This window comes from Balaenoptera physalus, assembly GCF_965194825.1.
Source record: "Balaenoptera physalus genome assembly, chromosome: 13".
Classification (NCBI taxonomy): Eukaryota; Metazoa; Chordata; class Mammalia; order Artiodactyla; family Balaenopteridae; genus Balaenoptera; species Balaenoptera physalus.
In genome coordinates, this window is record NC_138892.1 from 17,521,602 (window position 1) to 17,535,727 (window position 14,126).

Genomic DNA, 14,126 nt, shown 5'->3' on the forward strand with positions numbered 1-14,126 from the left:
TTTGCCAGTCCAGGATCCAACACAAGATCATGCACTGCATTCAGTCCTCTCTATCAATCTGTGACAGTTTCTCAGTCATTTTTTCTTTTATGACTTTGACATTTTTGAAGAGGATAGACCAGAGATTTCATAGAATGTCCCTCAATTTGGGTCTCTCTCCTGTTTCTTTGCAATTAGACTCAAATTATATATTTTTCACAAATAACCACAGAGGTGACACTAGGTCCTTCTCAGTACATCATATCAGGAGGCACATGATGTAGTTTTGTCTCCTTACTGGTGATGTTAACTTTGATCACTTGGTTAAGGTGTTTGTGAAATTTCTGCACTGTCAAATTACTAGTTATTATTTTCAATTAACAAGTATTTGTGGGGAGATATGTAAACATATTGTCTCATTAAACTTTCACTCCTTAATTTTTACATCTATTGATGATTTTCTATGTATTAGTTGGTATTCCATTGTGAGAAAGAGCTTTCTTTTCTCCTATTTACTTATTTATTCACTTATTTATACCTGTGTGACTCATGGATTTTTATTCTATTTAATGGGCTTTCATCCACTACTATTATAATTTATTTTGGTACTAAAATTGTCCCAGCAGGAGCCCTTCCAATTTGCAAATCTCTCCTTTTTATGTATCCCCATCATTCTTTGAGCACTTGCTTAATTTCTGGTACAAGTTATTGCAGATTCATTTTGTACTTTCCATGCCCCAGCCCTGGAATTAACCTTTTCTCCAAGGAGCACTGGTTCCTTTTAATGTTGAGAATGATATTTAGAAAGTAAGATCTGAATGTGTTAGTTAGCTAGGTGTGTTAATTGCTACTGATGTGTCCTAGCTTTTAGGTCTTCCCATTGTAGAGGGCAAGGAAACACACACATACACTCTCTTATCCACAATATATCTATATTTACTTCTATGTTTATCTATATTTAAAAGCTTCAAGAATGAGAAGCTTGCAACAATGTGCTGGAACCAGCATGAACCAGGGCTGATTACTAGCTATTTGTAATTTTGTGAGCTGGTTGTTGGCTGAAATCATCTATGGGAGCATTTATACCATTGCAATTGGCAAATGCTGCAAATCAAGTTTGTTTTTTTTTTACCCGCCCCCCCCCCCCCGCCAAGAGAACCAGTTTAGCAGAGTACCACTGGAAATCTGACTTTCATTATTCTCAATATATTTATTCAAAATGCGTTACGTGGCAAAAGCGAATTAAGGTTGCTAATCAGCTGACTTTAAAATAGGGAGATAATCCTGGATTGTCTGGGTAGGCCCAATGTACTCACAAGGGTCCTTAAAAGTGGAAGAAGGAGGCAGAAAAGAGTCAAAGAGATGTGAGGATGGAAGGAGGGTCAGAGACAGTGTACACTGCTGCCTTTGAAGACAGAGGAAGGGGGCCACAAGCCAAGGAATGAGGTCTGCCTCTAGAAGCTGGAAAAGGATTCTCCCCTAGAAGAGAGCCCCCAGAAGAAATGCAGCCCTGCTGACACCTTACTTCTGGTTCAGCGAGATTCATTTTGGACTTCTAACTTACAGAACTGTAAGATAACAAATGTTTTGTTTTAAGGCAGTAAGTTTGTGGTAATTTGTCACAGCAGCAATGGAAAACAAATATGCATAGTATGTATATTTTTTCTGTCAAGGCTCTCTCTCTTTCAGCATAGTGTCAGTGAGAGGCATCCATTTTGTTAAGTATATCCATAATTTGTTTCATTTCATTGAGGAGTAATTCTATTATTAAATTAGTTTTTCCATTCTCCTATGATGAACTTTTGATTATTTCTAGTCTTAGACAACTATGACAAAACTGCTACGAACAGTTTTTAAAAAAAATTATTTTATTGAAGTATAGTTGATTTACAATGCTGTGTTCATTTCTGCTGTACAGCAAAGTGATTCAGTTATACATATATATATTCTTTTTCATATTCTTTTCCATTATGGTTTATCACAGGATATTGAATATAGTTCCCCGTGCTATACAGTAGGATCTTGTTGTTTATCCATTCTATATATAATAGTTTGCATCTGCTAACCCCAAACTCCCACTCCATCCCTCCCTTACCCCGCCTCCCCCTTGGCAACCACAAGTCTGTTCTCTAGATCTGTGAGTCTGTTTCTATGAATGGTTTTATACAGTCTTTTTAGGGGGGCGGGGGATATATGAGCATCCATTTAAGGGAATGGTCACAAATATTGGGTTTGGACTTCCCTGGTGGCACAGTGGTTAAGTATCTGCCTGCCAATGCAGGAGACACAGTTCGAACCCTGGTCTGGGAAGATCCGACATGCCACGGAGCAACTAAGCGTGTGCACCACAACTACTGAGCCTGCGTTCTAGAACCCACAAGCCACAACTACTGAGCCTGCATGCCACAACTACTGAAGCCCGTGCACCTAGAGCCCGTGCTCCGCAACAAGAGAAGCCACCACAATGAGAAGCCCGCATACCACAATGAAGAGTAGCCTCCGCTTGGCGCAACTAGGGAAAGCCCGTGCGCAGCAATGAAGACCCAACACAGCCATAAATAAATAAATAAATAAATAAATAAATTAATTAATTAACTTAAAAAAAAAACAAAAACAAATATTGGGTTTGCCAGGTCCTTTAACCAAACAGTATCAGCAAGGCCACACCCTCATCCCCAGAACAGTAGTCAATACCCAGATGTCCCTGAAAAATATCTCAGCCATCAGCATCCAGTGTTACAGAAAATCTGTCTCCCAACAAAATCCGAAAAGTCAGATTCAAGAAGCCAGAACAATGCCATATATAATTACATTTTAAAATCTATTAAGGGACTTCCCTGGTGGCGCAGTTGTTAAGAATCCGCCTGCCAATGCAGGGTACATGGGTTCGAGCCCTGGTCCGGGAAGATCCCACGTGCCACGGAGCAACTAAGCCCATACGCCACAACTAATGAGCCTGCACGCTAGAGCCCGCAAGCCACAACTACTGAGGCTGTGTGCCACAACTACTGAAGACTACGCACCTAGAGCCCGTGCTCTGCAACAAGAGAAGCCACTGCAATGAGAAGCCTGTGCAGCACCACAAAGAGTAGCCCCCGCTCGCCGCAACTAGAGAAAGCCCGTGCACAGCAATGAAGACCCAACACAGCCAAAAATAAATAAATAAATAAATTTTAAAAATTAAAAAAAATAAAATCTATTAATAATTCTGCTGGGAGTGGAACTGGAACAGAAAATCAAAATGCTGGTAGCAGCACCACTAAAAGTAAAGGAAGGTCAATTAAAATGTATTTATTTATTCATTTCAGGGTGAAAATTATTGAGTATGTGTTCAAGGCTAACAACAGTGTGCTAGTCTGAGATTTAAAGGCCCTGCTGGCAACCTAGTAGAACGATGGACAGATAAGTAAACATTTCCAACATGGTATTTTAATTAAGTGCCATGATCATGCCCTTCACTGGCCGTTATGGAAACAAAGAGGGAAGACCCTGAGTTCAGCTGGTGGGTGCAGACCCGGGAAGGCTTATGGGAGAATGGAGTGTCCTAGTTAATGAGAACACCAAGCCCTGAAGCTGGGAGGCAGGAACCCATGGGCATGGTTGAGGAACGAGAGGGCCCTGATGAGTATTCAAGGACAGCTGACCTCTGCTTTCTCAGAGATACGTTCTAAAGACACCAGGAATAGGGAACCCTTGAAACATTACCATGAGTTCGTGGAGGAAAACTCCCAATAGGGACCAATCAACAAGGTGTTCTAAAAGAGATACAAACGTCACACTGAAATTCTTCAATTCCTTAAAATCCCTGTCCCCCCTCTTTTTCGCATAAGTAGTTCCGTCTGCCTGGGATACTCTCCTTCCTTTCCTAATCTACCTCCTAAAATGGCTTTTAGTTTAGCTAGTGATCCTTTAGATTTCAGCTCACTATCACTTCTTCTTGTAAGTCTTCCCTGACTCCTGCCTGTCTTCCCTCCCCCCAAACTTTGGAAGATGCTGCTGCTTTGTACAACGGCAGCCGCTCAGACTCTCCCTCACAGCTCCAGATATGGTTGTAATTGTTTATCGAGTTGTCTGTCTTCCCTGACACACAATGCAGTGGTAAACTCAGGAGTCTTATTATCCCCATTTTACAGCTGTGGAATCTGAGGCACACTGTAATGGCTCAGTTACTCACCCATAAAGTAGGAATAACAGCAGTACTTAAGGTAGAGAGTTGTCACGAAGACTGGATGAGTTCACCCCGACAAGGCGATTAGAACAGCGAGACCTCACCAGGTGACCTCGTTCCTGTCTCCTGACTTTCTTCTCACAGTCTCATTCAGTCCTCCACCGGGGATCCCGTTGAACCCTAAACCGCTTCTCTGCTCAGAGCCCTTCAGTGGCTCCTGTCTCACCCAGAGTGAAAGCCAAAGACCTCACCATGGCCTACAAGCCTCGTGACCTGCCTCCAGCCACTGCTCTGCCTGCACCTGTGACCACTCTCCCCTTGATCACATCACTCCAGCCACACAGGACTCTGCTGTCTCTTGAACACAACAAACACACTTCTGTCTCGGGACTTTGTGCTTACTGTACTTCCCAGATAGCAGAGCTCTTCCCTCACTCCTTTCTGTTCTGACCTGCAAGACCTCCCTGGATCACCCTATAGAAAGAAAGTCTCCCTTTCTGTCTACACATCCCCACAACCTGCCCACAAACTCTCCAACTCCTTACCATGTTTTCTTTGTCTTCATAGTAGTTACCACCATATGGGATATACATTTGTCTATCTATCAATATACATACACAAGCATATGTCTGTTTGTTTGTTGTCTTTCTCCACTTGAATGTGAACTCTGTAAGGCAGGCTTTTGTTCATTTTGGTCACTGCTGTATTCCCAGAGCACAGAACAGAGAGAGCATGGCATTAGGTAAGTGCTCAGTAAATATTCGTAAATGAATGAATGACTACTATTATTATTATTTGGCACATAGTAGGTCTACCATAACTACTTGTTGATTGAATGAACAAATGAATGTCCTAGAGATTCCCGGGAGGAGTGTTGATATTGTAGGATGCGGGGGAGGGGGAAGAAATGGGACATATGTCTGCAAACATGGGCTGCATGGGCTGCATGCCCTCTGAATCATGCTTTCCTCTAATCTTCTTTTCTTTATGAGTGTTTTATGTGGTTTGTGGGACCACTTTTAAACAGTCCACAGGGTGGTTCTTGAACCTCAGTGATCATCAAAACTACCCGCAGAGATTCTTATTTAATTGGGAATTTAAGTAATTTTGAGCAAGGATTTAACTCTTAGTTTCCTCGTCTGAAAAACGGCATTATAACACCACCCTCATAGGGGGTGAGGATTAAATAAAATAACCTCTGTGAAGCGTCTCACAAGTAGTAAATTTAGATTCCCTTTCCTTCTGTTCATCTTCTCTAAACCTTAGAGGTTAAATTCTTACAAACAAGTCATATTCCCTGTTCTCTTAAAATTTAGCTTTGAGTTTATCTTCAGTCCAGATCTCTACTTTGAGTTCCAGATTTATTTTCCAAATATATACTCAGCATCTTCACTTGGATAGCTCATAGAGACTGCAAACCCAGCATATCCAAAGCAACTCAAAATGGTCCCCTTTAGTTTTCCTCCTCCAGGTTCTCCCTCTCAGGGAGTAGGATAAGCTCAAGCCAGAAACCTGGGAGTCATTTTTGGACACTTTTCTCTCCTTCACCTTCCACACACAGTCAAAGATCAAGCTTTTGCAGTTCTAACCCTGATCTATTTCTTTGATCCACTACCTCCTAATCCCCATTGCCCGCAAACTGGTCTTCACGCCTCCTCCGTTGTTCCCTTCCTATTCCTGCTCCACACTACGACCAGAAATGTCTTTCATAAATACAAATCTGATCACGTCCAAATGGACCCTCTCCAACTCTTCAGTGGCTTCCTTTTGTCTTTAGGAATAAATCCAAAGTCCTCAGCGTGGCCCTCAAGGCTCCTGCCGGCCTCTCCTGCAGAACGAGCCACCTCACTCCAGCCACAGTGGCCCTGTCCCAAGGCCTCCACAGGTGAAACCCTTTCCTACCAAAGGGCCTTCAAATCCGCAGTTTCTGTAGCTTCAAGGGCACACTCCCCACCCTACCCCCTTCCCTTTGTTGCTAGGCCTCCTCCTCTTTATTCTTCAAGGCTCAGATTAAATGTCATTTCCTCAAAGAGGTCTTTCTTATCCGCTAGAACAGACAGGTTCCTTTGTTACACACTTTCATAACTCCCAGCCTTTTCTCTAGCAATCATCACAACAGTGATTACTACATATCCTCAATTCTAAGTCACTTGCTTCACATTTAGGGTTGCCAGCTGTCAGGTAGAAGATGAACTAGTAATGTGATGTTGCCTGCACACATCGGGACTTAACTTTTCAGAAGACGGTAGGTCTTCGCCAGCTTCCACCCTGAGCTATTTTCAGGGTTGAAACTTAATTTAAATTTGGATTCCAACTTGAAGCTTAAAATAACTAAAAAAATATACTCTATGTTGTGGCATACAGAATGAAGGGCGCTGTATAAGCAGAAGGTTGCTACATACATGACGACTAATGAAATTCAGGGCAATGGAAGCCATCAGCTCTCTGAGAAGAAACGTTGGTAGAATTTTCAAAGCTGGTAGAGGGTGGCCTCTCCTATGTATGCTTTGCGCAGAAATCTTGAAAGACTGCAGGACCCAGAGGAGAAACACATCTTTTTGGAACTTTTACTTCTGGCAGACTTTCAACAGCAGCTAATTACCTCTGAGTGATATGCAATTCAAAGCATTAAGAACAGAAACCACTTGAAAAGGCAGTCAAAACACTGTTTTTCCATATTCCTTGCAATTATACCTTCTTTCCTAATGATGTTCAGGAGTGAAGAACACTTGCATGGGCCATTATAAAAAGCATTACCCCAGCTGGCCAAGACTGATACAGAAGCACCCTGAAGGTGAAGGTCAACACTCTGATGGCAAAGCAGAAGAAAAAAACAGGATAAATGTACTCTCTGATATCCTTTAGCACCTGAAAATCTGCTACTAAATCATTGGAGTGACTTAGAGTTGGTGGAAGCTTTGATTTGAGGAAGTGTCATTTGCTGTGTAATTTTTTTTTTTTTTTTATAAATAGGTATTTTTTATAGTGGGTAATGTGAAGACTTCAGGTGAAATAGATTGAGAAACTGATTGGAAATTGAATGCAAACTAAGACCACTTGACTGTTACTGAAATGAATAGCCCAGTTTTGCTTTTTTTTTTTTTTTTTTAAAGAAATTCACGTTCTTTTATTTAATTATTTATGACTGTTGAGTCTTCATTTCTGTGCGAGGGCTTTCTCTAGTTGGGGCAAGTGGGGACCACTCTTCATCGCGGTGCGCGGGCCTCTCACCATCGTGGCCTCTCTTGTTGCGGAGCACAGGCTCCAGACGCGCAGGCTCAGTAATTGTGGCTCACGGGCCCAGTTGCTCCGTGGCATGTGAGATCTTCCCAGACCAGGGCTCGAACCCGTCTCCCCTGCATTGGCAGGCAGATTCTCAACCACTGCGCCACCAGGGAAGCCCTGCTGTGTAATTTTTTAAATGACAATCTCTCTTTTAGAAGAAGAGCCTGAGGACGGAAACCTTTGTTTGGGTCACTGGAGTACCTCGCTGCGTTGCCCATTACCTGCAAAAGATGCTCAAAAGATAGTTGTTAAATAAAATACATGAATTCTCGGCTTTACGTTGCAAACTGTGGCTCACTTTTACATAGACTACAAAACAAACACGGGCAAGCTTGAAAAGTGTGGCATTCCAGACACCTCCACAGGGCCCATGCACTTTGCCTGTACACCTCTCTCCCACTGCTGGGAGCTGCCCTAAATCTCATTCTCTTGGGGGTCGCTCCCCTTCTCTCCTACCTCGGATCAAGCATGGCCCATTCTGCACTGCTCTTAAGAAAGGCTTACACAGTTTTAACCCCAGTCTTCGAGAAGGAAATACGAAGACAGCCAGCAGGAGGTCCCTGGTCTGAGAACAGAAATCATGAGTCATAGATTTGGGGGTTCGGACCGAGGAGCAGCCAGCGTTGTGGATGTGCATGGGTCGGTGGGGATGGAGTGGGCTGACGAACAAGGAAGGCCACAGCCCTTCTCTGCTGAGTAGCTCCCTTGAAATATTCCCCTTTTGCTCTGCTCTATCGGGTTCTCGGCCCGCGTTCGTCAGGTTGCGGCCAAAGGTCCGGGAGAAGGCGGCGCTGGCGCTCCAGGTCGCCACCCCAGCGGCCACATCACCAGACTCTCGCTTCCCCCGGGGCGGCGGCGCAGCTGCGCCTGCGCCGGGCGGCCGCGCGGGGGCGGGGCGGGCGGCTGGAAGCCTGCGGGCGGAGGAGGGCGCCGGCTCCGGGGCTGTCAGCGCGGGGCTGCGACGGCGCGAGGAGGCGCGCGAGAGGAAGGAGCTACGGCCGCCGCCGCGGGGGGACTAGGTGAATGCCCCTTCCGTCCCCTGCCACGGTGCCTCGGTCGCGTCTGAGGAGGCGGGGTCCCCTCTCCTCGCACCGCTTTCCGGGGCAGGTGATAATGGAGGGAAAGTCTCGGCTTTGGCCGCGGCGCGGGGTTCGGGCGCATCCCAGGTACTGGAGGGAGGCTTGAGACCCGGCGGCCGGAGCGTAGGGAGGCCGGGGCAGGGGGAGCGGCCGAGCGGCGGGGCCCGCCCGAGCTGCCGTGTCCCCTCCGGGCCCGCAGGCAGCGCCCGAGCCCGGCCCGCCGCGGCAGCCCCACCTCGGGCGGGAGGGCTGGCCGGCCCTGGGCGCCCGCAACGGAGCTGGGCAGCCGCGGTGGGTCGTCCCCGGCCCTGACAGTGGACCGGACAGCGGGTGGTGGCTGAGTGATGGGTGGAAGGTGAGCACGGATGGAGACCCTGCGAGTGAGGCTGGGGCACACCCCAGATCCAAGGCTTCAGGGCTCACAATTGCTCCGTGTCACCGTGTTCTTTCATTCGTTTCTTTATATATGTGAAATATATCTCAACTAAAAAAACCCCAAACGTTGATTCATAGAAAGAGATTACGTATATGTATGTAATACATTTGTAGGTATATCACATGTATATGTAATTTCTTTCTGTAAATGGAACAATTTTTTTAAAAAATTGAGATATAGTTCACATACCATAAAGTTCATCCTTTTAAAGCGCGGCCTTTAGTATTTTCACCGAGTTTTGCAACTATCGCCACCATGCAGAACATTTTCATCACCCCAGAATGAAACCCTATATCCATTAAAAGTCACTCCTCATTCCCGCCTTGTCCCACCCCCTGGCAACCACTAATCTCCTTTCCGTCTCTATGGATTTGCCTATTCTGTAAGTTTCATACAAGTGGAATCATACATTATGTGGCTTTTAGTGTCTGGCTTCCTTCACACAGCATAATGTTTTCAAGGTTTATCCATGTGTTGCATGTATCAGTACTTATTTTTTATGGCTGGATAGTATTCCATTGTATTGGTGTACCACAATATCACGTTTTGTTTATCCATTTTCAGTTGATGGACATTAAGGATGTTTCTACTTTTTGGCCATTGTGAATAATGCTGCTATGAACATTTGTGTACAAGTTTTTATGTGGGCATATGATTTCCATTCTTTTGGGTCTCCATATTTAACTTCTTCAGGAACTGTGAGACTTTTCCAAAGTAGCTGCACCATTTTACATTCTCATCAAACAGTGTATGAGGGTTCCAGTTTCTTCACATTCTCACCAACACTTGTTATTGACTATTTGCTAGTTTTTATTACAGACATTCTGGTGGGTATGAAGTAGTGTTGATTTGCATTTCTTTATGACTAATTATGTTGAGCATCTTTTCATGTGCTTATTGGCCACTTGTGTATCTGCTTTGGAGAAATGTCTATTCAGATCTTTTACCCATATTTTAATTGGGTTGTCTTTTTATTGTTGAATTATATTTAAAAAATTCTAGGTTTGGGGGACAAGCACTGACCGAAAAACCCAACCAACCTGATACCAAGCAACATAGTGCTTCTACTTGGGGGAAGTGAATAAGTGCCATTTAAGTCTGTCAGAATATGCTAACTGTCATTTCTTGGGCACCTTACTGCCCCTTTACCCTTTCTGGTATTTTGAGAAAAGCCACAAAAATTGTGTTCATGACCAAAGTCAAGAGAAAACACACACAGTTAGCATTTTCATATATTCTATGCTTGGTTTGGAAAGTCCCAGTTATCACTTTAATTACAAATAATTTATTTTGGTGGCTAGCTAAGCAAACTAATAAAAAATAGCGAACACCAATTACTCAATTAAAATTTCATATACTTCTCAGGCAAAGTAGAAGATCTGATTATCCTGAGTTTGTATAGTCTTTATTACAGCTATATTCATATTTGGGTGGCAAATAAGTATCTTTTATGGCACTGAAGTTAAGAGCCACTGAACGAATGCTACTTTGCCTATGTCGTGCTTAATTTCTGAGCGCACACAAATTCAGCATCAGCCTCAGGTCCTTCATACAAAAACCACTGGAAAAGACATGATGTTTGCCTCCCAGGCATTCAAGCTCATTTTTCTTTTACTCTAATATGACTGTTCTAAAGTACACTACCAAATTTCAGAAACGTTATGGAAAATAAAATTAGAGATTTTCAAGTGGAATTAATGGATAAACAACTGATTCAGAGTGGGTGAAGAGTCGTCCAGTCCTGCTCTTCAACTACTGAACTTTAAACAATGGAAATGTTATTTAACCCCTTTATGCCTCATTGATCTCATTAGTAGAATGAGGTAATAATTGCAATATATAACCTGAGTATATGTTTTTGTTTTACCTAATAGAATGATTGTCAAACATACTGAAATTATAACCTATCCAACCTAATATTGATTGTAACTGACTTACCCAATGGATGACTAAATATCCTGTAGCTACAAATGCTTTCCCAAGTTGGCTTTCTCTGGCCCCTGGGGTTTTTAGTGTCACTTAAGGACTGAAAGTTGGGGAAAATGTGGGAACAACTTTGGGGATGTGATCCCAGGGAAATGCTGATCAGAGCGGACCTGCCTCCTTTATGGGAGATTTTCAGGCACCCCTCATCTTTACTCTGAAATTACTGTAGTTAGATTTCTATAGCTTAAAAATGTCTCTGTGTGTGTGTGTGTATAAAATAAAAAATATATGTATCTCTAGTAGGCTGGCTAGACTGTCAGCCAGTTATTTTATCTTAATGTGAACGAATTTAATCAGATTGCTTTCCTCCAGATCAGCTGCACTGAGGAAATGGGAGTTTTGACATGAGGAGGGATAGGAGACGTTAGTGGTATGGGATCATGGAACATTTTGGAGGTTTGGGGAAAACTTGCTCTATTTCTAAAAGTGTGGGTGTTGAAAATGGAGATCTGTGGGCAGCATAAAAGGTCTGGAAGATGAGAAAAGAGAAGCAAGAATGAGAAACAATTTGGAGGGGAAGGTTGTAGGATACAAAGATAGGTTCAACTTCTTTAGACATTTTTGCCCAAGAAAAATTCAAAAGAGGAAAAGTGAAAGAAACCTTCTTCTCCTTCATTTCATTCCCTTCCCTTTTACTCCACCTTGTTCCTCTGTGCTACTCTTCTCGGACCCAGAACTCAGACTGGGGTGACTGTTATTCCTGTTGGAGCTTTTCAGTGTGCTGATTACATCTCTTCTCTCTCCAGATTCTGCAAATTGAGATCAGATTCAAGAAGCCAGATGAGGATTATAGTACTATTAAAATATAATTTAATTTTTATTTCTGGTAAAGCTGGATTGGAGAATTTAGCTTAGACCCACACTTCCTCTGTTCCTTCTTAATTTATCTACCCACATGATTCTGTAGCACCTAAAAAACTGCAGGTGTCCCCTGCAGGCAGGGAAAGTCCTGTCTCGGGGAGACTTCCTCATAGGAGTTGGAAGGGAAAGGAGAACCTTCTCTTCTTGAAGACAGATAAATCCAAGAGCCAGTGAGAGCTCAGGGCTGGGGCCCGTCTGGAATATTGACCTTTGTTCTTATCTCAGCCATTAGATAAGTCACATTGCTCTAGGAGGAACTGATAGAGTAGGGAGAAAGCAAGGTGTCCCTTCAGTCCTGTTTTCTCCTACTTAGAGGAGTGAGTGAAAGTTCTCTTGTCCTTGCAGAGAGGCAGATAAGCAGCCATCCTCTCATCAGTTAAGTGCTTGTGGGTAATAGCCTTTTGTAGGCTAGCTTAGGAACTTAATCACCATTTATATAATTGGAACTGAGAATATATTTTCCTTGGAACTGGCTAAACCTCTTAACAGGTTTTAAGTGAGTGCTCATTTCATTGTGCAGTTAAACATATAGATTATTCAAGTCCATTTCCTTACTTGCTTTACTCCTCATTGACTGAGTGCCTAATATGTAACAGGCACTGGGCTAGGCTCTCAGGATTCAGCAGAGACCAAGAATGGGTCCTGATGCTCATGGAGTTTACAGCCTAGAAAGACAATTAGCACACATACAATTACGGTAAAGCTTAATGAATGTTAGAAAGCATAGAGTACTTCAGGAACACAGAGGAGGGGGAACTAAGAGGGTCAGGGAAGCGATGTTTAAGAGCTCAGGTCACAAAGTAGCATAGGAAGTAGCCAGAAAAAGGCAAGAAGGAGGATGAGCAAGAATGTTTCCGGCAAAAAGAATGTGTGGAAAGGCCAAGAAGTGAGAGAGAGAGTGTGGTATATACCAAAGTGGTATTTTTCAAGCTGCAGGCACCTAGGCACCTACCAGGAGATTGTAAAATTAATTTAGTGGTTGTTAACTGCATGTTTTTAAAAAGAAATAAAATAGAAAATAAGTGTGTCACACATAGGTACTTTACTAGATCGTGATGTATAAAGTTTGAAAATCCCTACAATAAAGGAAACAGAGAAAATACAGTATGACCACAGCCAAAGATCTTGGGTAGGTGGGAATGGTGATGCAAGATTTAGTTACCCTTTTTAAAGATTTTGGATTTATCTTAGAGGAAATGAGAAGCCATCAAAAAGCTTTAATCAGAGCCTGATTAGATTAATATTTTCTAAGGGTCCCTTTGAATACCTCGTTTTCCTCTACTCAAGTATAAACTTCGCATTCCTCGGCCCAGTGTTACGGGTATTCCAAAGTCTGGTTCCAGTCTGTTTCTTCTAAAGAATATTTCTACTTTTGGTACTGGAACTTCTCATTTCATAAAGATTCATGGTTTGCCAAAGTGCCTTTGCACCAAGAGGGAAAGATCTATGAGAGCAGGCATTGCTTCTGTCTTGTTCACATTGAACGTCTGGCATTTAGCATGGTGCCCCATGCCCAGCAGGAACTAGGCTAATCTTTGCTGATAGAGTCTAAATACCCTATTAGAACTGTTACATAGTAGTAGAAATGACCTTGATGTGTCTAGCAATCCTTGGTTTTGGAAAAAGAAAAAGGTTTTTTTTGTTGTTGTTGTTTTTTTATAAATTTATTATTTATTTATTTTTGGCTGTGTTGGGTCTTCGTTTCTGTGCGAGGGCTTTCTCTAGTTGCGGTGAGTGGGGGCCACTCTTCATTGCAGTGCGCGGGCCTCTCACTGTCGCGGCCTGTCTTGTTGCGGAGCACAGGCTCCAGACGCGCAGGCTCAGTAGTTGTGGCTCACGGGCCTAGTTGCTCCGCGGCATGTGGGATCTTCCCAGACCAGGGATTGAACCCATGTCCCCTGCATTGGCAGGCAGATTCTCAACCACTGCGCCACCAGGGAAGCCCTTTTTTTCTGGTTTTAATTTTTATTTATTTATTTATTTATTTTTAAATTTTATTTATTTTTTTGGCTGTGTTGGGTCTTCGTTGCTGTGCGTGGGCTTTCTCTAGTTGCGGTGAGCGGGGGCTACTCTTCGTTGCGGGGCGCGGACTTCTCATTGTGGTGGCTTCTCTTGTTGTGGAGCACAGGCTCTAGGCGCGCAGGCTTCAGTATTTGTGGCACGTGGGCTCAGTAGTTGTGGCGCACGGGCTTAGTTGCTCCGCGGCATGTGGAATCTTCCTGGACCAGGGCTCGAATCCGTGTCCCCTGCATTGGCAGGTGGATTCCTAACCACTGTGCCACCAGGGAAGCCCGAAAAAGGTTTTATTAGGAATTCCTTTTGCCCAGTTGGA

The 14,126-nt window shown here is 43.6% G+C and overlaps 1 protein-coding gene and 1 long non-coding RNA gene across 4 annotated transcripts in view; both read left to right on the forward strand.

Annotated features, from left to right (window-relative positions):
• The window catches only part of LOC309640631, a 317,179-nt gene that overhangs the window by 139,004 nt on the left and 164,049 nt on the right, over positions 1–14,126 (forward strand). The gene's annotated exons all lie outside the window — the stretch shown is intronic.
• SLC41A2 (solute carrier family 41 member 2) overlaps positions 8,300–14,126 on the forward strand; it is a 135,867-nt gene continuing 130,040 nt past the window's right edge. The window contains exon 1 of one of the 3 annotated variants that reach the window (XM_082419441.1): positions 8,300–8,451. The gene's annotated coding sequence lies outside the window, so the exon portion shown is untranslated. Of the gene's footprint in view, positions 8,540–8,577; positions 8,599–14,126 lie in introns of those variants that run through there. The other 2 variants (XM_082419442.1, XM_082419444.1) reach the window with 2 other exon arrangements.